The sequence below is a fragment of the Anthonomus grandis genome, chromosome 5 (genome assembly GCF_022605725.1).
Source record: "Anthonomus grandis grandis chromosome 5, icAntGran1.3, whole genome shotgun sequence".
In the NCBI taxonomy this organism is placed as follows: Eukaryota; Metazoa; Arthropoda; class Insecta; order Coleoptera; family Curculionidae; genus Anthonomus; species Anthonomus grandis.
Genome location: NC_065550.1, coordinates 8017748 through 8043830, shown reverse-complemented (window position 1 = coordinate 8043830; position 26083 = coordinate 8017748). Strand labels below are relative to the sequence as shown.

At 31.0% G+C, this 26083-nt stretch overlaps 1 protein-coding gene and 1 long non-coding RNA gene across 2 annotated transcripts in view; one reads left to right on the top strand and one right to left on the bottom strand.

Annotated features, from left to right (window-relative positions):
- Window positions 1–26083, bottom strand: part of LOC126736800 (DNA-directed RNA polymerases I, II, and III subunit RPABC3) — a 222198-nt gene that overhangs the window by 92712 nt on the left and 103403 nt on the right. The gene's annotated exons all lie outside the window — the stretch shown is intronic.
- On the top strand, window positions 115–7178 carry LOC126736809 (uncharacterized). The gene is made up of 3 exons (XR_007660784.1): window positions 115–253; window positions 6034–6160; window positions 6600–7178. It is a non-coding gene; the product is annotated as an uncharacterized LOC126736809 (long non-coding RNA).

The window sequence follows — 26083 nt, the reverse complement described above, 5'->3', positions numbered from 1 at the left end:
ATGAATCTTGTATGGCGACAATCGGAATTGTCTGTCGGCCGTCTTGCGTGACAAAATGGCCAGGAGCTGACAGAAATGACGTTGACATTGAACATCATTTGTCATATCATTTGAGTTTGTTTTTGATTTCAAGGTATGCTGAAAGCGTGGGTTGGGATGGTTTTAAGGATGCTATTTTAAATCAATAACTTTTTTCCTAAACTGTTATTATCAATTAATATTTAAATTGATTTGCAGCAATTCCAGGTGTCCGGTAAGAAAATGTGATTTTATTTATTACCCTTATTTTTTTGTATCGTCAATTTTTAGTCTTTAATAAAAATCAAATTAAGTTGGTTTCAATCAAGATGTTTCACCTTTCAAATATTTAATTTTTAACTTCATTGTTATAAATACATATTACAAAATTTCTGGCATCTCATTTCCTTTCGACAATTAAAAAATTGATTAACATTTTCATGTAAGAGTAGGTAGGTATATTTTAAATGGGTTTGATAAGCATAGTAATAAAAGATTTTTCAATTTCCTTCAGTCCCATTACAAGAAAAACATAGAGAGAGATATGCGATGTACATTTTATTAAAACTTTGAGATATAGAATTTGTTCTGATCAGTTCTCTTCAACAAATTTTAATAACGCTGATACTGCTGGTTTTACACTACAATACATATTTATTTAAAATTTGTTTTGTCATTATTTTTCACGTGATTCATTCAGATAATTTATTTATAAGGTTTGTACGGTCTATTTTTTCATTTTATTTCATGCTTATATCATACCACTTCCTATGTTCAGTGAGACGAGACACATGACTAACAGAACTGAGCACCTAGAATGGATCAGAGTGAATGTTTTTGTTATAACTTTTTTTTTTTAATTTTCTGTAAGTTTTTTTTTTAATATTATAGTTTCAAGTTATGTTGTTAGTATTATCGGAGACCAACAAATATATACTATGTAGGTGATATATGCTAGACTAGAAATTGTTTTCATTTTCAAAGAGTTTATTTGGTATTGCAGATAGATATATTGTATGTATGTATTTTTTTGCTCTTTATGTCTGGGTCTGGCGTGTTTTGTTTTTAAATAATTTTTAGTAATATAGATTATATATTCTGTTAACCTGTGTAAGGTTAGTACATGGATGTTAGTACTTATGTCATTAGTCTTAAGTATTATCCGAAAAGATTACCTTAATTGTCTGTTATGTGAACTATATACTTTAAATAAAATGTTCCTTTTTTTTCGGGTCACAATAATGAAGACTAGAATCTGCACTGTAGAAATTTGATTTTATCGGCCTTTTATTTGCATGTATAGTCTTGTACTACACTTATCAATATTGTCTGTATTGTAATTTTGCAAATAAAAAACATTTATTATTAATATATTACTATCCTCTATAGAATCTGTTTGTGTTAAAATCGGGTTTGTGTTTACAATGCAATCATCTATCACAGGCTGAAACTTCGATTCTAGAATTAAAAGAACATCGAATATTGAGATTTTATTGTGAAAAATGTCTACAATTCGAGACGCACACTCTACTTCAAAACTCAATAGAAGACAAAATAAAAATTATTGAATCCAAAGATGAAATAATAACGTTACTTAAACAAAAACTAACGGAGTCCGAATCATCACGTATACCAATAACAACATCATCATATAGTCAAATAGCACAAACTGAAATAAAAAAATCACCAAAAATAAACATAAATCTTCCCGGAATCATTATTAAACCAAAGCAAAAACAAACTGCCGAAAAAACTGAAAAGGATATAAAGGAAGCTATAGTTCCAAAAGATCTTCGAATTGCCGTAAAAAATACTAAAAAAATAAAAGATAGTAGTATTCTTATTCAATGCTGCAATAAGGAACATGTTGACATTCTAAAAAAAGAAGCAGAATCCAAATTAAAGAACTATGAAGTACAAGTAACAAAATTAAGGCTACCGAGGTTCAAAATAATAGGATGTACCACCAATCTTAGCGAAAAGGAGATAGAGAACTCTATAAGAAAGCAAAACAATTTTATTACCGAGCAAAATAAACTTAAAATAACATATAATAAAAAAGCTAGAAATGATAAAGGTAAATCCATAGTTTTTGGTGAATGTGACCCCATTTTATTTAGTAAACTGATATATGAAAAGAAAATTTTCTTTGGTTGGCAAAGGTATCCAGTATACGAGGATTTGAGTATACAGCGATGTTTTAAGTGTCAACAATTTTACCACAAAATTGAAAATTGTCCTAATGAAGCTGTATGTGAATTTTGCTCCAACAAACATGATGTATCTGAATGTCCGAAATTACAAAAAAAATGCGTCAACTGCATTTCAGCAAACATGAAATACAAAAGTAATTACAACACAGTTCATGAAGCAAACAACCCAGAATGTCCATCTTATCAGTACCAGTTGAATCTTCTGCGAACGAAAATAGATTATCATGGGTAATCTTAATGGTATGTGAACAACCTGAAATAGTACTATTACAAAACCTAGAAGTTCTGGATAATGTATTGCATCAGGAGACTGTCGACAGTGAATCAATTACAAGTAAAATTAATCTCAATAATATTTTTTTTAATATTTTACATTTTAATATTAGATCTATACATAAGAATTTTAATGAACTAGTAGCATACTTGCAAGCTTATGAGTTAAATTTTAGCGATATAATTGTTTTGGGAGAATCTTTTGAAAGTTATGACAATCAATATAATATTGACAGCTATAAGATGTTTTATAATGGAGCAAAATATAATAGAAATGATGGTGTTGTCATTTTTGTAAAATCCGATATAACTTTTGATATTAATCACGTTTTACTTAAAAATTCAAATGTTACACTGAGTCAGATCAATCTAAAAAAAGATGCCACTACTATCAGCGTGATTTGCACTTACAGAACCCCTAATACAGATAAACGCCTTTTTTTGAATGACCTTGGAATTTATTTACAAGAATGTAAAAAAAGTGAATTTAATATTTTTCTGGGTGATATTAACATAAATATTTTAAACAAGGATGATGACTGCGTAAACTCATATCTTTCCCTTTTAAATCATTTCGGCTTTTTATCATGTGTAAACTCTCCGACAAGAATTACCCCAGAAACAAGTACATGTCTTGATCACATTTTCTTTAACAAAAAAAATAATAATACGATGCAGGTCAACTCATATTTACTACATGCTGATGTGACAGATCACTATCCCGTTATGTTAAACATATCTAAAAAAAATTTTAATTGCAATAAAAATAAACATATAATTAAAAAAATAAATAGACTAAATGAACAAATTTTCTATAATCTTTTACAAGAAGAAAGCTGGAACACTGTCCTATCTGAAACGGATTCAGCCAGAGCAACAGATAGTTTTTATAAAATTTTAGTAACCTATCGCGACCAGGCCAGTTACACAAAGACGATTCACATAAAAGAATATGAAAAACGTAAACCTTGGATAACCAATGGTATAATAACCAGTATAAAGAAAAGAGACAAAATGAAAAAACTACTTTTGCAAACTTTTAATGAAAATGATAATCTGATTTACAAAAATTATAGAAATAACCTAAATAAACTAATAAATAAAACTAAACACACATATTATAAAACGGAAATTGAAAATGCTGGCAGTAATCTTAAAAGAGTTTACAAATTAATAACAGAAGCGACTAATGGTCAGTCAAAAATTAAAAAAAACATACTTCCCATTGTAAATAATAAAACTAACATCCCCTTTACGAATATCAAGAGTTTGGCCGATTATTGTAACAATTACTTTACTAACATTGGACTGGAAATGTATAACAAAATTAAAACTAGCCAGAATGAAATAGATGTAAATACAGCCTTGTTGAATTCATTTTATTTAAGTCCAGTTGATAATAATGATATAATTAAACAGATTAACAATCTTAAGAACAATAGCTCTCCAGGGATAGATAACTTTACCTCTTCTTTAATAAAAAAGACACATTTATTTTTAGTTCGCCCCCTCGCCCATATTATTAATTTAATATTCACTACGGGAAAAGTCCCTGAACAATTTAAAATATCAATTGTGTCACCTATTTTTAAATCCGGAGAAAAAAGTAATATAAATAATTATCGACCAATCAGTGTAATAAATAATTTTGCTAAAGTTTTTGAGAAGTGCCTGAAAGATAGGTTAATGACATTTTTGCAAAGTAAAAACTTAATATCGAAACGACAATACGGTTTTCTTAGTGGGTCAAGTACAACAGATGCCCTATATCAACTTACTAAACAAATAACAGATAAACTGGAAAAGAACAAGAAATGTATTACAGTATTCCTGGATTTGGCAAAGGCCTTTGATACTGTGCCCTATGATCTTCTCTTGGATGTTTTATCTTCAAATGGAGTTAGGGGCCCAGTATTGGAGGTTTTTCAAAGTTATTTAACTGGAAGGCAGCAATATTTAAAAATTGAGGATACATTAAGTGAACCATTAGAAATAAAAATAGGAATACCTCAGGGAACCGTGTTAGGACCTTTACTGTTCATTACATATATTAACTCACTAACAGAATTAAAAATTAAAGATGGTGCTGTTATATCATACGCAGATGATACGGCAATAATTTTCTCTGGAACAACATGGGAAAATGTGAAAGACAGTGCAATAATCGGAATACGTAAGATAAAAAACTGGCTAGACACTTTTAAATTATCACTTAACATATCAAAAACTCACTATATTGCATTTTCATTAACTGAAGCAAACCGCCCATCATTTAATTCTCTTGATATAGAAAACAATACACAACAGGATAATATTATTAAAGAAGTTTACTTCACTAAATATTTGGGTGTTACTATTGATAAGCATCTAAAATGGAATCACCACATTTTAAATCTAACCAAAAATATTCGAAAACTCTTACACAAATTTTACATTCTAAAACAAATCTTAAGCCGGAAATTGTTGGTTGCAGTTTATAGGGCATTGGTTGAGTCATTGATTAGATACGGTATTGTTGCATGGGGTGGACTATACCAAACCTCTTTGAAACCCTTAAATGTGGTACAAAATTATATTTTAAAAATCATATTTGGGAAAAATAAACTATATTCAACCAATTTATTGTACTCATGTGATATTTTTGAGGTCCGATCACTTTATGTTTTGGAAGTTTGTTGCTTTGTTCATAAAAATCCTGAACTGAATATTGCTGTAACACATACCTTTAATACTCGCAATAAGATGAATGAACACTTAAAAACTCCCAAAAGTAATACAAATTTAAATAAGCGTTTTATAAATTATTTTGCACCAAAAATATTTAATTTAGTTCCAAAAGATATAAGAAAAATAGCGAATAAAAAAAAATTTAAGAAATCTTGCAGACATTATATTTATACAAATAATAAAAAAGTTAAAGAACTATTTAACAGCAGTTAAAATTATAAATTGGAATTTATATAGGTTAGGTTTAAGTAACCGAATATGTAGTTTAGGTTTTAGGTGAATGTGAGTTAGCATCAGATGGATTTATTGATGTTTTGTAATATAAAAAATCTTGTTAACAGGCTCATTCAGGTTTTAAGTTACCTAGGTGCCTATGAGTATATTCCTACATTCCTACATTCATGTAATTTATATTATTATGTATTGATGTATGAATAAATAAATAAAAAAATAAAAAAAAAAATAAATAAAAAAATAAATTAACCTGATGGTAATGTCTTTGTATTTGACACGTATGACAAGAAAATAACACAAAAATCTTGACAATATTTTCTATTCTGTTTGGGTTGGCATAGTTCAGTGTTAACAAAATACTAAACATTTTTAGATTAATTCTAATTTATAATACAAAAATAAAAGCGGTGTATATGAATATTCAAACTATTCAAAATAAAATTGATGAAATAAAGTGCTACTTAATCAACAATCCCTGTGATATTCTAGCTCTCTCAGAAACTTGGATGAATGAAAATGAACCATTTCTTTATAATATAAATAACTATACAGCTATACATTCTTGCAGAGATGGCTTAGGGGGAGGAGCAACAGTGTATATTAAAAACACATTAAAGTGTCGTGAAGTGGATAAATCAAAATCTCATGAAAGTGTTAACTGGGTTTGCGTAAACATTGGCGACTCTAATTTAAAGGTTAGTGTAGTATATAAGCCGCCCTCTTATAATAATGTAGAGTTCTTAAAAAATTTAGAGAAAATTGTAATAAAATATCCCGAAAAGCATGTTATTGTTGGTGATATTAATATTGACTTGTTGGAAAGCTCTGCATTGGTCACTAACTATAAAAGCTTATATTAATTCAAAATAACTTTAAAATAAATAATGAAATTATATATGAAAATGCAACAAGAGTGACAAAGCATAGTCATACTATTATTGATCACATTTAGTCGAAAACCTACATGTTGATTCTTGTTCTTTTTCTGATCACCATAAATTATTATTTTATTTAAATTATGACAGCAAAATATATAAACCAAAGGTAAATCCGATGATTAGCACAGTTGGTCATAAAAAATTTATGTATAAATTTCAACAAAACATTCAAAATGTATACATATCATCGTTTCAGGAATTGACCGAGCTGATCCAGAAATCAAAAAATGAAGCTCAATGCTCTAATGTACTTAGGATAAGGGAAAATAATTCTTGGATCAATGAGGAGGTGCTAGAAATGATGAAAATATATTTATATTATATATAATGTTTTTAAATGAAAGAAGTTAATGGAGTTTGAAAAATGTAAACACATGTATAAAATTATAAACAAAAAAATAAAATGTAATATAACTGTTATATTCTCAAATGACGTTCATAGACACAATACCAGAGGTCAGTTGTAGTAGATCAGTCAATGTACTCTGCATGTAAAGCATGTTATAGGCTACCTAATAATTTGAGAAATATTCAAAATTTTAAAACTTTTGTAATAAAACTAAAAAAATACTTTTCTATTTAATCGGATTAATTGTGTAGCTACTTTTTCTAAAATTTATTTATAGTAATCTACATACAATTTATTTGTATATACCTAACTATGATTTTTGTGTACACTCTTTTTAATTGTTATTCTTATTTCTCGAGGCCAGCACTGTTTAGAGATTTAGTGTAAAAAATTGTATGTTATATTTTGAAGTAATACAAAAGTGTTTTCAAAAAAATATAATATCTGTTATAATGAATTATTGTATATTATGTATATAATTTTAAGTACAGTAAAAGTCGAGAATAGCGACGTCGCTTATAAAAACAAGTCGCTTATTACGACGAAATCTGGGAAGTTTGGTTGGATTTATATGTAACGCAAGTCTAAAAAAGGTTACCTATAACGACGCCGGTTATAGCGACCAAGTCGCTTTTAACGTCCTTATGTAAAAGATTTTTCATGTGGAAGGCTGGATATAACGACCGAACTTGTGTCATTTACACAACAATCATTTGTAACCAATAACTACAAGTTCTTCTTTGGGGGAATTACTGAAAATACCTGTTTGTCAATTTCATAAATGCTTTTCTTTGTTTATGTACTTTTTATTTAGTGCCGGGATTTTGTGCATATGTATAAACGTAGCGTATTACGTAGTGTTAAAATGAATTAAAAAAAAAAGAAAAGTTTTGCCCATTTAGGAAAAAGGCTTAATAATTTGCAGACTTGAGGAAGGTGAATCCAATATTGCTAGTGCAAGCGACTTAGGCTTATCGCATTCAAGTGTTTCTACAATTTGGAAGAACCGGGATGTAATAAAAAATGCACTTAATGAAAATTTGCTACCAAAGAAGACTTAGGTTATCCAGTCATGCAGATATAGATAAATCATTATTTAAATGGTTTAATGTTGAAAGAAGTAGAGGATCGCCAATTAGTGGTCCTATAATACTACAGGCAAAAGTAGAACATTTCGGCAGGGTACTGAATAAAGGACCGGAATACACCTGCACAGAAAGTTGGATAAAACGTTTTCGAAAAATGTATATTGTTTATGGAAAAATAAGTGGTGAATCTGCTAGTGTACCTCCTGGAGTGACAACTGAGAAAACTGGATTAAAACTGTATGGCCTGAAATAGAAAAAGGGTATACAAGTGACCAGATTTTTAACGCAGATGAGACAGGTCTGTTCTACAAAATGCTTCCAGACATGACACTGAAATTTAAAGGCGAAAAGTGCAAGGGAGGGAAATTGTCCAAAGAAAGAATTACTCTTTTTGTTGCTGCTAATATATCTGAGTCAGAAATATGTAAATTGATTGTTATTGGAAAATCAAAAAACCCTCGTTGTTTTAAAAATGTTAATAAGATATTACCTGTTTCCTACATGTCTAACAAAAAAGCCTGGATGACTTCAGACTTGTTTATTAAGATGGACGAAGAACAATTTAATCCACCATCTATTGAAGAAACTTTACGAGCAGTGAAGACCCTAAACAGTTTTGTACTATAAAATAATGCGAGTGACGAAAAACTTTTAGGCACAACCAGTTTTATTAAGCAAAAAATTGAATCAATTTTTTACTAAATTAACTACATAATTTTTTTATATGTACATACATACAAATGTATTTTATGTACTATGTAAGTTTACCTTACGTTACTTGTATCAGTGTAAATTTAGTTTTTTTTTTATATTGGATTTTCATTTTTGGTTTTTTACTTTGTATGTATCTATGCATTTTATAATGACCTATGTTCAGTAGTCCCTTCGCCGTCGTTATATCCGACTTTCACTGTAATTATTATCCAGGAAAATTAAAAAATAAATGTATTAAAGAAAAACATTGTGTTATTTCCATTTTAAAATTGGTGATATGTTGTACACTATTGTTAACTGATTATTGGAGTACATTAACTCATTTAGATATGTAAACTAAAGCTGAAGAGTCTGATGCTAACACCTAATCAAAAAGTAACCTATATAATTAGGTATTCGTTTTGGATATTGCCATTAAATAATAACATGAGATTTCTTATTAAATGAAATTTGAATTTTCCCGCCTTAATTTGGCCACGCTTTTCTCCCATTTTGATTGGTCCAATTAGTTACGTTAAGTTAGTTATAATAGAGAATGTTTAAGAAAGAATGTTTATATTTATATGTCCTAATAGTTTCCGTTACCAAGCGAGAGGACGCTAGCAGATTTGTCAGAAGAATTTCGATCAGTTTGTATGCAACCACCACATCTCTATAAATTTGTGTTTTGTGCCTGAACTTAAATCGACCGTTGGTTAAAACATTTTTTTTTCAAATATTTCTAGGTAATTTTTGTTTACAGCAGGATAATAAATAAATTCATTGGTCGTAAAAAAAAAATCAATGAAAACTACATCGCATCCGTTTAAATCTCATGTCCGAGAATATTCCTTCACATCGGCAACCCAGTAAACAATAGACGAGATCTGTTGCCATGCCGCGCGACCTTGGCATCAGCCACAGCGTCGATTTTCGCGGACTAGAGTCGCGATCGAGAATTTTTAAAAGGAAATAACATTTTTATTTTTGGTATTTTAATTGTGGTCGACTAAATAGGGATCTTGACTCATTTTAGAAAAATTTGGAAAAAGCCAGTAAATGCTTGTTTATGGCATCTCTTGTTTAAAATATAGGTAAACAGGTCTAATTATCACGCGTACAGGGGATAACATGATCATGATACACATTAACAATAATGAGTCACAGTCTTTTGACTTTTGAGACCGAGACTTTGTGTTTTTTTTTCGCCTGTTTAAAATCATATTGGGACCTTTTTGAGCGAAATGAACGAATTTTTTCAATAATTTGTATTAAAAACAACTCAGAAACATTGTTATTGGAGGTAAAATACAAGTATCATTAATGCTATAAATTTAATTGAATCGATAAAATCAATTATCAATATTTTTATAATACACTATTTTATACAATGCTTTAAACTCTGATTAATGTCTTAAAATATGGTAATTAAGATATACAGTGTGATTCATTAAGAATGGGTAATCTCTGAACTGGAGATACTACATACCAAAATATGGCGATTGAGCTTAACATGTCGTATACAAATATTGCAGGTTTACGAGATACAGGGTATTTAAAGTTAGAATTTGAATTGAAATTTCTTAATAATTTTGTGATTTTTAAGCAGTATCGTCTTGAAAATTGGCGACTTTATGTGTTTTGACATGAACATTACGAATTTTGTGGTGAATTTAGCATTATTTATACAGGGCGTTAGTTACACCCTGTTACTTAGGTAAATTACAACATATCTTCTTTGCCTAATCAGTTATGGCTAAAACGACTAGAAAATCTAAATGGCAGTACAATTTTGAATAAAAAAGGTACTCTTATTTATTTACATGAAATAAACTCTATCACTTTTTAAAGTATTTGCATTTTAAACATTCAACGTAAAGAATCCTAAGCCAGTAAAAATGATTGTCTGGGAGATAACTCTTACACTGCTTGAAATATTTCTATGAGATTTGAGACATAGCTTTTAAGCATCAAGATCACATTTTTGGCATATATTTTTTAAATTTTTCCAGTGGCGTCCGTACAGCATCGAGACTGATGATATTTTCAGACTAAAAAATGATATGCCCATGGTTTTTCCAAAAATAAAAATTACTCTTGAAATCATCATTTTATTTGGATCAAATTAGATCTAAATCAATTTGATGCAAATTAGACCTCTTGACTTTTCTACATACGAGACACAGTTTCCTTGTAAAAAAATAAAACACATTTTTATGCATGACGAAATCGTTAAAAGCTAATTTAGCAGTAAAAAGTTTACCACGCTTTTGCAGCAATTTTCTAAGATTAGCAAATTTAAAAACACACAGACAACTACTATTTCTAGGGTAGAATAATTTAGTTTTAAAAAACGTAAATGAAAGTTTTGGTTTCCAATTTCTCTTTTAAAAACATTATTAAGAATAATCATAAAAAACTGTAATTTCCTTATTGTATAAGACAAAGTGTGCCATGGAGAAAAAAATATTATAAGCTTCGAATATTATTAATATTTGAAGGTTGTCAGTAATTTGGCACAGTGACAAGTGGGCGCGTGGTGATTAAACTTAATTTTTATTACTTTCTCTTTAACAATTAAATGCCTTTTTATTTCATTTTACTCAGAAACAAGCCGATATCCATTTTTGTTATGGAGTGCCAAATGGACACTCGCCGGAAGCAGCAAGGAAGTGTAGAAGATTTCCAAGAAGGCGCCATCCGCATTCCTAAGTGTTTGTCGTCATGCATTTAAGTTAATGGACTTAGTACTAAATCTGATGTGCAGCCAAATAGGAGCCAAATATTCGGCCAGAAAGGTACAATAACAGGATTCTTCATGATTTTGATAGGAATCCAACAGCAAGCAGTCGAATAGCAGCTTGCACAATTTACGATAATTGTTTTGTAAACCAAAGGTTTTCTAACCATAGGTTTAAGTAGCATTTTCAGTCATCCCCTGTAACTCTGTTATTGTCAGACATATTAAAAAAGTAAAAACTGATATTTTAGATTTTTTTGCGTAGAATCCAGTCCTACTCAACAATATATATTTTTTAAATCTGCTTTTGCTTAGCAAGGGCTTTTAAAAAATATGGCATAGTCCATATTTATCTTTATAAATAACATGACAAAATGATCGACATTCTGTCATTACTTACAGTAAACCATTGACTAATGAAAAAATTGTAACAATGTATACAAATTCAACAAGGCAAAAGAGAAGTGAAAAAAAATCAATCAAAACGAGAGTGACACAAAAAAAAGTTTTTGCTCAAAACAGTACTTTAAATAATTCCAAATTTTCATCAATATATATACATTCTACAGTTTCTTCTAAATAATTTATTTCCTTTGATGTTTCTTATTCTCACTAGAATAATATTGTAGATCTTGGAAGCCAAATAGTTGACAAATCTAAGATATATATTTTTCTTGCTTCGAGTATTTGAATATGTTTATTTATTTTATTTCATGTGCTATGTCTATGATCTACATAATTTTTAAATTATAGTGCCCTAATATTTAGTACTTCATGGTTATACAGTTGTTCAGTTGAAATTCGTTTATCTTTTTTATCAATTACTTTAAGTATGTGGTTCTGAATACTATTTAACTGTTTTAATGAGTTTAGATATAGATCACCCCAGATGACTATTCCATACCCTATTATTGAGTCGACAAGGGCTTTATATACCGATTTTATAAGTGATTTGTTTAAAATGCTTCTTAATATATAAAATTTATGAATTAATTTTCTTAATTTTTTTGTAAGATACAAAATATGCTGATCCAATTTTAAGTGCTTATCAACAATAATGCCAAGATATTTGGTTTAAGGAGGCTATTTAATTATATCATTGAAATTTTCAATATGTATGTAATTAAAATGAGAGCGATCAGCTTCGGTAGGAGAGAAACCTACATAATTGTTTTTTTGTACATTATGTGTCAATCTAAAACTGTCTAGCCAATCCTTTATTTTTGATACTCCCATTATTGTTTTCTCTCTCACCATGTCCCATGAACCGGCTGAAAAAATTTGCTGCTGTATCGCCCGCCTATGATATTAAAAACCCATTATCCGTTTTTAGGTCTATTAAAGAGTTTATATTTATGTGATAAAAAGTATTGGACCCAATACTGTTCCCTGTGGTACCCCTATTCTTAAATTAAGAGGGTCTTTAACTATACGTCTTCAACGTTGTAAACTTTTTTCTTTAACCTAGATAGATGTCTAACACAGAACCCCTAATCCCATACCAAAACAGTACATCCAAAAGCCGGTCATGGGGCATCATATCAAATGCCTTCGCTAAATCCAGAAATACTGCGATACACTTTCCACTACCAGAGCATCAGAAGTCCCAAAACCCCTCAAATTCATATCAAATCCATATTGATTTTGTGAGAGGATATTGTTTATTTTAGAAAAATGTATTAGTCTCTCTTTAACACACTTTTAAAAAATCGTTGACAAATTATTTATAACACTAATGGGGCGATAATTACTTATATTTGACTTGTCCCCAGATTTGAAAATTAGAGTCGAAATGGAAATTTTGAACTTTACCTGTACTAAAAATAAAGTTCATTATATGTAACAAGGGTGTGGTTAGATATAAGTGACTTTTCTTTATAAGCTTACAACATTGAAGGACTAGAATTAGTACACAACAACTTTGTTTGAATTTAACATGAGCACAGGGGCAAGGGGGGTGTTTTGTTTACAAACATATTCACCGAATCTGTTTTCAAGTTTACACAAGGAAATTTCCTGCTATATATCAACACATAATAATGTTAATTTAACTTACTGGTGTTAGATTTTGGATTAAAAATAAAAAGTAGAAATAGGTATATCTTATTTTAAGTGCATATACATATTTAATTGTGTGCAGTAACATATTTAATTTCCATAAAAATGCTTTTCATGAGATAGGTACCTTTACTAAGGTAGGTATCTTTTCTACTAAAAAAGTGCGTTAAAAAAGGCATAAAGAGTTCATGAACGGTAATATTGTTTATAATTTAAAGCATAATTTATTATTAATAAATATTTATCATGTAAATATTTTTTGACGACGTCACTGGTAAAGATTTCTTGTGTCGGTGAAACCAACAATGCGATCGAGCGACGTTGCGATGTTGCATTCATTTTACTTTGAAGATTGACTTCTTTATAAAGTATCACATCAAAATGTTATTAAAGATAATGTTTCATATTGTACTAAAGAGGTACAGTAGTAATGTTTTGTGCCTGTCAAAATAAGTGACAAATTTTAATGCTATTATAAAGATTTTATTTGTCATTTCTAGATAAGCATTTGGCATCATTGTATCAAAGATGTTGCAAGCAAACAATCACCATAGCGCCACGGCAATGCTAATTCTAGACTTTTAATATTCTAGTTTATAAGTTAAACATCAATTTTATCTATTTCAGGAGCACAATCATCATATGTGTTTTATTATTTGGTTTGAATCTAGTAGCTTTAGAAACAAATATGGCAAGTTAACTGCGATTATTTTTTGTTGATTAATTGTTTTTTTAATTTTACCTAGCATAATTAAACCGATTTTAACAAAATATATAGTCATTACAATAATTGGTCATACTTTTATTATCAGGGAAAGAAGTATTATTACTATCCGTTATAGGTGATGTGGTTTTAAATTTATTTTGTTTATCATTATTTATCAAATTATAAACTTATTTCAGATTGGTCCCACATTTCGGATCTCTTGCTAAAAATACTCATGCTTTAGTTTTTGTATTAATTTTTGAAGAACGTTTCTATATTTTTTGTATATTTTATTGTCCGTTACCTTAAAATGTAATAAAAGTTTCTTTTTCATGTTGTCTCTATGCTTAATACTCAATATTATCCCGTTTGTTATCCAGGGTTTGCGTTTAGCTTGTTTCTTTATTTTATGCACTCTTATACTACTACTTACTACTTCTGTCAAGTACATTAGCTATTATATTATCGAATTCGTCAGTAGCCTGTATTACGTCACCTTTTTTTAATTCATTATCCAAGCCTATTGTTCTCAATATGTTAGCAAATTCTTTTTCATTAATTTTTGTATTTTTTTTTAGTTTTTTTAACTTTTACTTATGCCGTTATTTTCTCTTTGATCCATGTGCAAATTTAACATAATAGGATAGTGATCAGTCAAATCAGTTTGTAAAATGTATGAGTTATATTTTAGAGTTCCTATATTTAGTTCATTTTTCACAAGAATATGATCCAAGCCCGAGCTTGTTGCAGAAGTTGTACGAGTTGGCGCATCAATACGAGTATAAGAAACAACACCAAAGTGATTGTGAAAAGAGAGATATGAGTTAACGGCATTATTATTTCAAGAATGTTTATATTTATATGTCCTAATTTGTTATCCGTTAAAAATTGTTCAAAATCTTCTAGAAAAATTTACTTGTTTGTGTCAGGCGGTCTATATAGTCACATAATATTAAAAAAATTATTATTCTTTTTGAAATAATACTGGTAATGATAACTTTCGACTCTTCTTTTATATTTAAGTACGTGGCCAAACTCCAGCAGGTGATTCTATAAGTAATTTCAAGATGAAAAGTTTACATAAACATAGGTCCAGAAATGCTTCATTTTCAAGATACGAGGTGTCGATTTTTTTTTAAAAATCGGTTTTTCCTAAATATCTTACTAAGCTTTCAGTCGATTTTATTTAAATTTAACAGTAATATTAAGGGCAGTAAGGGGCTAATTTAGCCCCAATTAGATTAAAATTATTATGTTCAGTGACGTCCCGGAAGACATCCTAACCAATATTTTTTACAAAAAAAAAAAAGGTGCGCCACAGACTTTTTTTTCAATGTTTTTATTTGTTTCGAATTAGGTATCTAAAAATAAAACTTTTTTGTCTCCTGAGTTTCTTACATATCTCTCTTCGTTTGCGAGATAAAAAATTAAAAGCACTTTATTGCATGTCCCCGGGAAAATAACATAATAAAATATTAGAACCACCAAACTAATTAAGCAATGAAAATTAGACGAAAGTCGTCGCTTGATTGTTTTCGCACCGATTAAAACTAATTTCAATAAGACAAATTAACATAAAATAATCGCATAACGTAATAATTTATAATAGGAATGTTTTAAAAGTAACAAAAAATAAGAGTACCATGGAAGGAAAAATAATTACTATATTCAAACAAATATCACTTTGACATAATTTATTTAAAACAGTGCGTACTTAACGATTTAAATTATATGAAGTGTTTCGAAGAGTATTAAGCTAATACAATTACTAATATTGGAAAACGGTTCAATTTACAAACACAAAAATAGCCGATATGCATTTTGTTTATGGAATGACTAAAGGTAAGTCTAGAGCGGCTAGGCACATTTATCAAGAAATATACCCTCATCGCATTATACCAAATAGACAAACATTTGTGAGAATACATCAAAGGCTATGTGAATCATGCACATTTTAAAGGTCGGCTGCTGTAATTGGGAGACCTGCCACAGTAAGAACCGTGGAGATTGAGGAAGCAGTTTTACATGAAGTTGAGCGTAGCCCCGATAGAAGTACACGCAAAATTGCAGAACAATTAAATATTTGTCACTTTACTGTATGGAAAATTTTAAAAGAATATCAACTATATCCTTACAACAGGTAGAGTTTCCAAGATTTCTATCCCGTATTTTATTTACCGATGAAGCGTGTTTTTCCCGAAATTCAATTATGAACTTTCACAATAATCATATCTGGGCTGAAGAAAATCCCCATGCGTTTACAGAAGTTAATTTTCAGCAAGTTTTTAGTGAATGTTTGGGTTGGTATTGTAGATGATTATCTCATTGGACCTCATTTTTTACCCCCGAGATTAAATGGTCAAGAATATCGTCATTTTATGGAATTTACTTTACCTGGACTATTAGAAAATGTCCCGCTGGAAGTAAGAGGAGCAATATGGCTCATGCATGATGGGGCTCCACCTCACTTCAGCATAGTATCGCCAATTTTTGGATGCAACTTTTGGACAAAACTGGATCAGGCGCGCAGGTCCACAGTCATGGCCACCGGATTTAAATCCGTTTTTTTCTTTGGGGGCAGTCCCTCGTTTACAAAACTCCAGTCAACACTGAAGAAGAATTAACGGATACGGGATTCATGTGATCAGATAAGACATACGCCGGGAATATTTCAATGAGTTCGGCAATCAATGTTAAGACGAGCTAAAGTTTGCCTTGAGGATGAAGGAGAGCATTTTCAGCAACTATTATAAGTCTGGTGTTATTTATTGTTAATTTTGTTTTATTGAAATAAAAGTTTATTTTTTTGTAAATTTGAACAAAATCGACTGAAAGCTTATTAACATATTTAGGAAAACTCGATTTTTAAAAAAAGTTTGAAACCTTGTATCTTGAAAATGAAGGATTTCTGGACCTATGTTTATGTGAACTTTTTATCTTGAAATTACTCATAGAATCACCTTCTGGGGTTTGGCCACGTACATAAATAACACCCTGTATATGAGGTTTGACTTTATAAATATTACTACACTATAATTTTTGTTATATTTAGCACTGTTATAAAGCATTCAGTCTCTTTCAATATGATAGTCATTGTCATGACTTCTAAATTTTCTTTTTGATTTATGTAAAAATATACAGGGGATTCCATTTAATAAAAGTAAATTTTTTACATTTTCTCGAAAACGTTCTTTTTTTTGCGGTTTTCACCATTTTCATCAGCAGAAATAATTCTAGTAGTTTGCTAATTTACCCGACCCTGTATCTTAAATATTAAAAAATATACCAATAGTATTGACTTAATCGAAGGCACAATGTTTATGAATCTTTCTCAAAATCTCAAAAAATATTTACAGTAAAAATGAACTGATACAACTTCCGTATATTAAGGACACCTAAATTAGAAATGAAGATCCAACCTCATCCCTTTAAATTAATATACAGAAATGCACACAACCCAAGTAAAACTTGCACCCAATCCAACTGCAGAACCGCCATTTTTTTAGACCAAGTAAACTAGTTTGACTGAAATGCATCACCGCTTTCAATTTAAGCTAAAACATAAGAATACGTAACGTTGGTTAGTTTAAACTCATAATTTAATGATGACAAGAAATTACTAAGTAAACTACAAAAAAAGTTGGCTTATACGCATAACAATTTGTCCTCATTAAAACTCGTCGGTGATCCTTATAGCTTTTACAAATCTAAATGTTTACATAGACCTCCATTACATAATGTGGCACCATCGTTACCCCGCAATGCAGAGCGGAAACGACAACATCGCATATAGCCCCGCGCCCATATCATCAGGCCGGGCAGCATCACACGCCGCAACCTTGGCATTGAACTTGGAGAATCGGAGCGTGCGCCCTCGTACCAGTCGATAAACGGGGCACAAAAGGGGGCCGTGTGGAGAAGGGAGAAGGGGCCCCACACAGCAATGATGGACGGCTTGAAGTTCGATTGTTTTTGTTTTCGTATCACGTAGGCGACGTTCCTAGGTAATCATAACGGAGACTGGGGCAACCAACAGCTCGGTATTAAAGCAGTGCGTTTAATTTTTGCTTTTTTGCTCGCGTTGCCTTGCAAATTAAAATTTATTGCGATAATTTCACGTTATAAGCATTGATTAGTGTTCAGCCCTTTTTTTCAAATGCAAATCAATTAAAATATTTTTTATTTTTCCAAAAAAAAAAAATTAATACAGTAAATAAGGTAAATTAAAAAAAAAATTAAATTTGACAGAAAAATATCATTTCTCGATTATACAATCGCTAATAGAAATGGTAATCAAATGGAAAGCCCCAGCGAAAACACCATATTTAACACATACAGAATGTTACAAAATTCGGTGCAAATATTTTAAGAGCGTATTGTTGCAGCAGTTAAAATAATACTTTTTTTTCTCATAAATATGTGTCTTAAAATGCACCCCCTCAGAGCTACAGCCCACGCAAATTTCTTGAAGAAAATCGATTATTTAGGATCATAACTATAATTACGCATCAATTCTTCTAAAAATTTGCATGTCATTTCTTGGGTGCTCTTTTTATTTTCCGTCCCAAAAATGGTGTAAGTCCAATTTAAGAGAAGGATTCAGAGGAGCTTAACCCTTCTGATGGCTCGTATCTTATGTTTCCTATAAGAAATTTAAAAATCTAGCAACACCATCTAGTTAAAATTGACGAAAAACAAAGAAAAACACAAAGTCACGGTCTCACAACATGTAATTAAATGTTAATAGAGACCCCACCAATTCGTATTTTACGAAAGTTAAGCAAAACATTGGACAGATGTAGCTTAACTCTCGATTTCTTTAACATTAAAAAAGAAAAACTGTATCCTATAAATCCTAGAACTCCGATCCTTTATGGTATCCCCAAAATCCATAAGACCAATTTTCCCGTAAGACCAGTGGTTTCCTTTGTTAACTCCCCATGCTATAATCTTTCCTCTTGGTTGAATCAACGTTCTCAGGGAGGTGACCAACTTTAAAAGTATTTATTCGACTAAGAATTCTGTTAATCTAACCAACAGTTTGAAAAATCTTATTATCCCTCATCGATCTAAACTTATTTCCTTGGAAGTAAAAAATCTTTTTCCCAGCATCCCTCCTAAAGATTGTTTAAAGTTAGTGAGAACTCTCCTATTAAAAACATCTCTTAGTCGTATAGTCATTGAGGATCCTTTAAACTTACTCGATATAGTGATCAACCAAAATTTTTTCCAGTTTAACAATAAAATTTTCAGGCAGGTCTCAGGTTTGGCTATGGGTTCTTGTCTTTCCCCTCTGCTAAGTGAGATTTTCATGAGTCATCTAAAAAGAGAAATAGTTGAGGATAGGTTTAGAGATTGCCTCACGATATATAAGAGGCATGTGGATGACATTTTTATAATCTGGAATGGCAGGGAGGAAGACCTACCAAATTTTCTTAGTTTCGTAAATTCCTTACACCCTAACATTTCATTCACAATCGAAGAAGAAAAAGATGGTTGTTGTCTTTTCTTGACCTTCTAGTTAAGAAATGCAACAATAAACTTATTTTTGAAATATATCGTAAGCCCACTACTACCGATAATGTAATTCAGTACTCTTCACATTCTCCCTACTCATATAAATTTGCCTCCTTTAATTCATTCTTCTATAGATTGTTTAATATCCCCTTGTCAAAAGAAGCTTTCGCTAAAGAATTGAATATTATAAAACATATTGCTCTCAACAACGGATTTCCCCTTCATTTAATAGACAAAATTTATTACAAAATTTTAAATAAATATAAATTGACCTACAATATTGTTCATAATAACGACTCAATAAGTTCCTTTAGATCCTTGACCTTTTTTGGTTCTATCTCCGTAAATTTAGTAAGACTCTTTAAATCCCTAAATGTAAAAATCGCGTTTAAGACAGTCAATAATTTAAAGAACCAATTGGTCAGTAGAGTGGACAAGGCAGGCATCCTTTCTAAATCGGGAGTTTACTCTTTAAAATGTGATGATTGCAACGCAGTATACATTGGCCAGTCTGGAAGAAAAATCTCTACACGCATTAAAGAACACGTAGCGCTTTTTGAAAAATTTAAAAATATCAATGTCAGTGATACCAAATCAGCGTTTGCGAATCATTTGCTGGCCTCTACTCAAAATTTTTCTCCGGGGGTGGGAGCTGAAATGCTTCATGAATGCCCTAAAGGTAAGAAGCTTGACCTTCTGGAGAAAATGGAAATTACAAAAGCTAAAAAGAGTCCTGTTCTCGTGTGTGTGAATGACGTGTTTACTTTTGAACCTAATTAAATTTTTAACAATTTAATTTAGCTAAGTATCGTTTAAAATTTTTCTTGTAGTCACTTTCTTCAATTTACATTGGCTAACGTGTTAAGTTGTTTTAGCATTAGGTCCGTATAGCCGATAGGTTTTACACTTGTACTTATAACCTTGTTGTACCGGGTTCGATTCTCGTTGAGTCTATGTTGTTGCGTTCCACTTTTTAATTTTTGTATTTTTTGTTTTGTACAATTATAACCTTAAAATTATTGTTTATTTATGTACTGTGAAGTATGTGGATGGCTTCTAAAAGTTTTTTTTATTGTTTTATGTAAGTTTTTAGTTTTGTTTAAGTATTATTTTTATTTTAGGCCTGATGATGCTCTAACTAGAGCGAAACACGTGTAGCCCGTTTAATTACATGTTGTGAGACCGTGACTTTGTCTTTTTCTTTGTTTTTCGTCAATTTTGTATGTTGGTCTCTTAGAGAATAATGGATGAGATTTTTGGACCATCTAGTTAGTCATGAAAAAATCTAAAATTCTTATCAGAATTACTTATTCTTATCACAGATGTTCGATGGGATTGAGATCTGGACTGTTAGCCGGCCATTCGAGAACTTCAATATTGTGGTCATTTAAAAACAATGTTGTTATCCTAGCCACGTGTCGCCTTACATTATCGTATCGTATTTTCATTACATATCGTATTTATATAGCAGAGCATGGACTCGGATCTATGCTCTGTTTATAGCGGCGCGACTCACATTCAGAATTTCTTCGACTCTTCCTCTGGAATACCTTCCTCAATTAACATTACGGCCCTAGCGATTTCAACTTCATTTAGGTACACTCTACGACGTATTCTTTTATCTAGCACATAAATATTCATGTTTTCACGGTAAAGTTTTAACTAAGACTAATAAATACTAATAAAAATAGGCGCAAATTTAATATGCGCTGATAAGGATGCTTAACATTAAAATGTTGTTTTGTTGCTGAGGGTACCAATACAAAAAAAAATTGTTTAGAAAAAAAAAACTGTACGAATAAGACTGAACTCTATACCTACATTGTGATTGTAAATTAATATTTTCGTTTAATTACCAAATACGTTGAATATAAGTTTATGGAATAGTGGCTCCTTTTCCTTTTTGAGTAGTTTATTTTAGGTTGGACATAAATAGAGAAACTCACATAAAAATTAACCAAATTTAGTATTTAATTCGCTTTACGTGAGATCTGTTAATAGTTTTTTACTGATTTTGCCTCGCCTGAGTTATTTGTCGGAAGATCTTTGTACAAAAATAGTTGATGCACACAAAGAGTGATGTACAACAAGCGGACATAAGTAAAATGCTTAGTTTTCATAAATCTGTTGGAAGCAAGGCAATTTCTAAGAGCATTAAAAAAGTAGCCATCCCAGAAAAACAACCATAATAAATTGAAATGATTATAAAAAAATTGGCCAGTTTGATCCCCACAAATCGGAAAATAACATTTTAAATAAATTGCCTGGTGTTAATGTTAGTTCTAAGTTAAAGACGTCTAAGGGAAGTAGGATTAGTTAGTAGGAGCCGCTAAAGAAACCACTAATCAGCAGGAAGAACCAGAAGGCCCGAATCAACGTTGCGAAGAAATATTTGCAGTGGACAACCAACGACGAAGTTTTTTTACTGATGAAAGTCAATTTAATTTATTTGGGTCTGATGGAATATCGTGGGTACATCGCCCAGAAGCGAAAAAGCATGGTGGTGGATCCTGCATGACGTGGTGTTGTTTTTCTGGGTACGGAATAGGACCATTACACGTTATTGTGGATATTATAGATCGATTTGTGTATTTAGATATTCTAAAAAATGTAGTGTTATTATTTACTAAGGATAATTTACCATTGAATATATCAGCAAGGGATGCCCTACCCATGCATAACATATTATGTTAAAATATTTAATAAAAAAATTAGGTTTATCTACTTTTATGCCTAGAGTATCGTTCATTTAAATAACATCTTTGGTTCTTGTTATATAGTTTATTACTGCACCGAAATAAAATCTTGTCGATTTTTATGATGTATAGCTTTACTCTCGACATATTCAAATAAAACCTAATTTTTAAGTTTCTCTACTTTTGCGCGATGGTGTATCTCTAGTGGTTTTTGAAAAAAAAATAGGGTTAATAGATCTTAGATTTAATAATAAATTATGTTGCGGGAAATTTCTAGAGATCCTGACTTGATGTAACGAATGTTTTCATTTGTTATTATTCAATAAAACTAAAGGTCTGGACTACTAAACTGAACCTAGTAGGTTCTAGTATTAACTGAGAAAGCTGTAGTATTTGCAGTCAGCATTTTAGTTTGTTTGGATATGTAGTATTACTTAAGAAATTTATATTGAAGTCGCCCACTATAATAATATTATCTTAGTGCATAGATCCTAAAAATTCGGGGTTTATAAATGGTAATAAATATACAGGTCTTATTTTTTATATGAGTGATATGGCCCAGTTCGCAAGAGCATTTAATGTGATGGTATCGATAAAACAGAGTCAGGTCGCAAAGAGTGTATCAAAACTAGAGTACCAAAAGTCTTATAGGGTAGATATTCGCGAAACCTCAATTTTCCCTATTCGTATAGTACTGAGTCACCTGTTTATTCACCGCAATCTAACCGCAGAAATTTATTTAAGTATATTTTACTCTATAACCACTGAATGCAATAATTAACCCAAAAATCATCAAAGATCATCAAGAGTTCGAATACACTCATATGGTAAATGCTTTTATGAAAATCTAAAAAGTTAATAATGACAGTCCCTGGTCTTGAAACCGACTGTTTTTTACCACCATTTTAGGGCGTGTGATGTAGGCTTGAATTTTTTTGACTATACCATTTTGAACTTTTTTTACCTCAACAGTTGGCTGAAATTGTGAGGAGTTTAATTTCCACATGAATTCTAAAAATTCATTTAAGGAATTTGTTTCCCATCACAAATTGCGCTGGGAATGATTGTACGATAAATCGGAAATTAAAAAGGTAGTTGACTTTTAAATATATTGGTAATTTTTATTTAGTTTTTTTTAAGTTTCTTCTGAATTCAGCATAATCTGACCCTCACTTGAGCACTTATATAGCTATTAATATTTTCAAGTTAGAGTACACCATTTGATTTTCCGTTAAATTAGTGTTGAGTGAAAATTTGAAGAAACTGGTTTTGTCACCAACAGAAAAGAGAAATCAACCGCGATTAGTCGACGAAAAAGCACCTGTAGCAACGGGATTATCTCGTGAATCAATAAAAAAGGTACTTAGATTTCATAGGCTTTATCTCTATAACTGAAAGAACTTGGTGACGACGACCCGGACGGAAGAATCCAGTTTTGCGAAATAATGACAGATAGAATTACGGCAGAACCTCGACTAGTTAAAAATATTTGCTTTATTGATGGGTATAACTCTTATTTACTTGATCATGATAATGAGCAAAACTGTTGTTACTGGAATGACGAGAACCCACACGTATTTAGAGAAGGGAATTTAAATGCCCACATGTATGAGCGGGAATTAAAAAATCAGTAAAAGAACGTTTACTAGAATTCCAACAGGTAAAGTACCTCCTCATTATGTAGTTCCCGTTAGGCAATGGTTAAATGACCATTATCTTAACCAGTGGATTAGAAGAAGAGGTCCTTTTGAATTGCCGCCTAGATCCCCGGACCTAAAACCTCTTGACTTCTTTTGTGGGCTCACCTAAAATGTGTGCTTTTTAAAATGCAACCTAATTCACTAGAGCAACTCCAGCATAGAATAGTTCAGGAATGCCTTGCTATATCCAGAGAAATATTTGTAAATGTACGTGAAGAATTTTAAAATAGGGATTTTATTATTGTCCTCAAAATAACGGGAATCATTTTCAACATTTAAATAAATACTAATAAAAATTTAAAAATAGTGTTTTTATTCATTGTTTTTCTTGATAAACAGAGAAGAATTTTCTGAAATGTGGCTTTCTCATCATTAAGTGATATATTATAGGTGATCTCCCGTTCTAACAGGTTTAGATTTTTTGTCTGGAGGTTTATCACACAAAAGATTTTCAAAAATCGACCAAAAAACATAATCGGCTTGTGTGCAAAGACAGGTATACCTAGAAATTAGGGTTCAATATCTTGAAAGTAATTACAAATATTCGCAGGCGCTAACAATTAGATGGCAGATTAGTAGAGGCAGCTAGAATATAAATTAACATTATGTTTTGCATTCTTGTCACATTTTAATGACTATTATGTTCGGTATATATATATATTTATTTAGCGTTCCTTATTAGTAAAATTGGTTTTAATATATATTGTAATTTCGTAACCTTTATTAAATATTAATATATTTTGTTCTAACGGACTTGCCTTAAATAAAAAAATATGGTTTCTGTTATTATCGTGGATTTTTTTGTGATTGTAATATTTCAGTTTTTGTTTCAGTTGTAAGGTAGTGGGCATCCAAAGGGGCCAAGTCCGCCTTCTCGTTTCTGCGTATGGCCTGAGTGGCAAGCCTTCCAAACAAGCAGCCCTGCAGCTCATCTTCACGAGTTCCTCCAAGATCTTTATGCGATCCAGTACGAGCTTGGAGCTCACCTTTTCAGCTGTAATAACTTTAATGGCAGACCGAGCAGACTGATCAGACAGTATTTCAATAGGTGTCCGGAATTTAGGATTTTCGCATTTTAGTACAGTGCACACTTCAGCCCCACCTTTCTGCCACACCACAGAACTTTCTTCAGTTCTTTCTGGAATCATCCGTCTGGTATGCGGATGGTCCCTTGTTCAGCAATAAGGACTATTGCTACCTTCTGCCTGCGATAAGCTTAATATTGAATATATACTTTTATGAAATTAGGAATACGGTTATTTCAAGAAGCTCTTATTTGAATGAGTAATTTTTTCTTTCATAGAGATAATCTTTTTGTTCAAACTATCGGAGACTGCATGCGAGTCCGCCCAAGTTGAGAAGGGACAAAAAATGGCGACGGCCAATGGTGCGCAGTAAAATATTTAGCCGTTTCTAGGCGACGGAAACTCATAAAGCCTATTCACAGATGTATGCTAGGTAGAAATAATAAAACCTATCTACCCTACACGAGCTTTCGTCACCTAACAACGGCGTTAACATTTTATTGCATATCATTGGCTGTCGCCATTTATTGTCCCCTTCTCGGTTTGCGAGCACTCTACTGTGTGATTACTGAAATGCGCATTTAAATTTTGCCTGAAGCTATCATTATTTGATCATCTAATAAAAGAATGAAATCGATTGAAAAGCTAAAACTTTACAGCGGTGTTACTAATGGAAACGGTTCACAATGTAGGTGTAATAATTGTTGTGCATCAATTAAAAATATCTATTCTTTAATTAAATTTATATTACATGAGTAACCATAATGTAATAGTTGGTCAAGCGCAATTTATTTTTAGAGAAAAAAAAATTAATTAATCCCCTCGGCCACGCTTTTTGACGAAAGGCATCCGTCGATGATGTCATGAAACTTTCGACAAGTAGGAAATTTTACATAATTTTTTTGTCTTTAGTAATGAAGTTATTTATTCCGTACAGTTTTAGATGAAACGTACACAAATTGAATCTTGGGAAGTTCTGTGGCAAAGCACATTACTTCAATTAGAATGAATTGTAATAGAGTAGCAAAAGTCCGACAAAATATTGGATTGGTCTAACAAAAACCTTTACCAGTTTAAAGAAGAACATACCTATACAGAGGAAAAAATA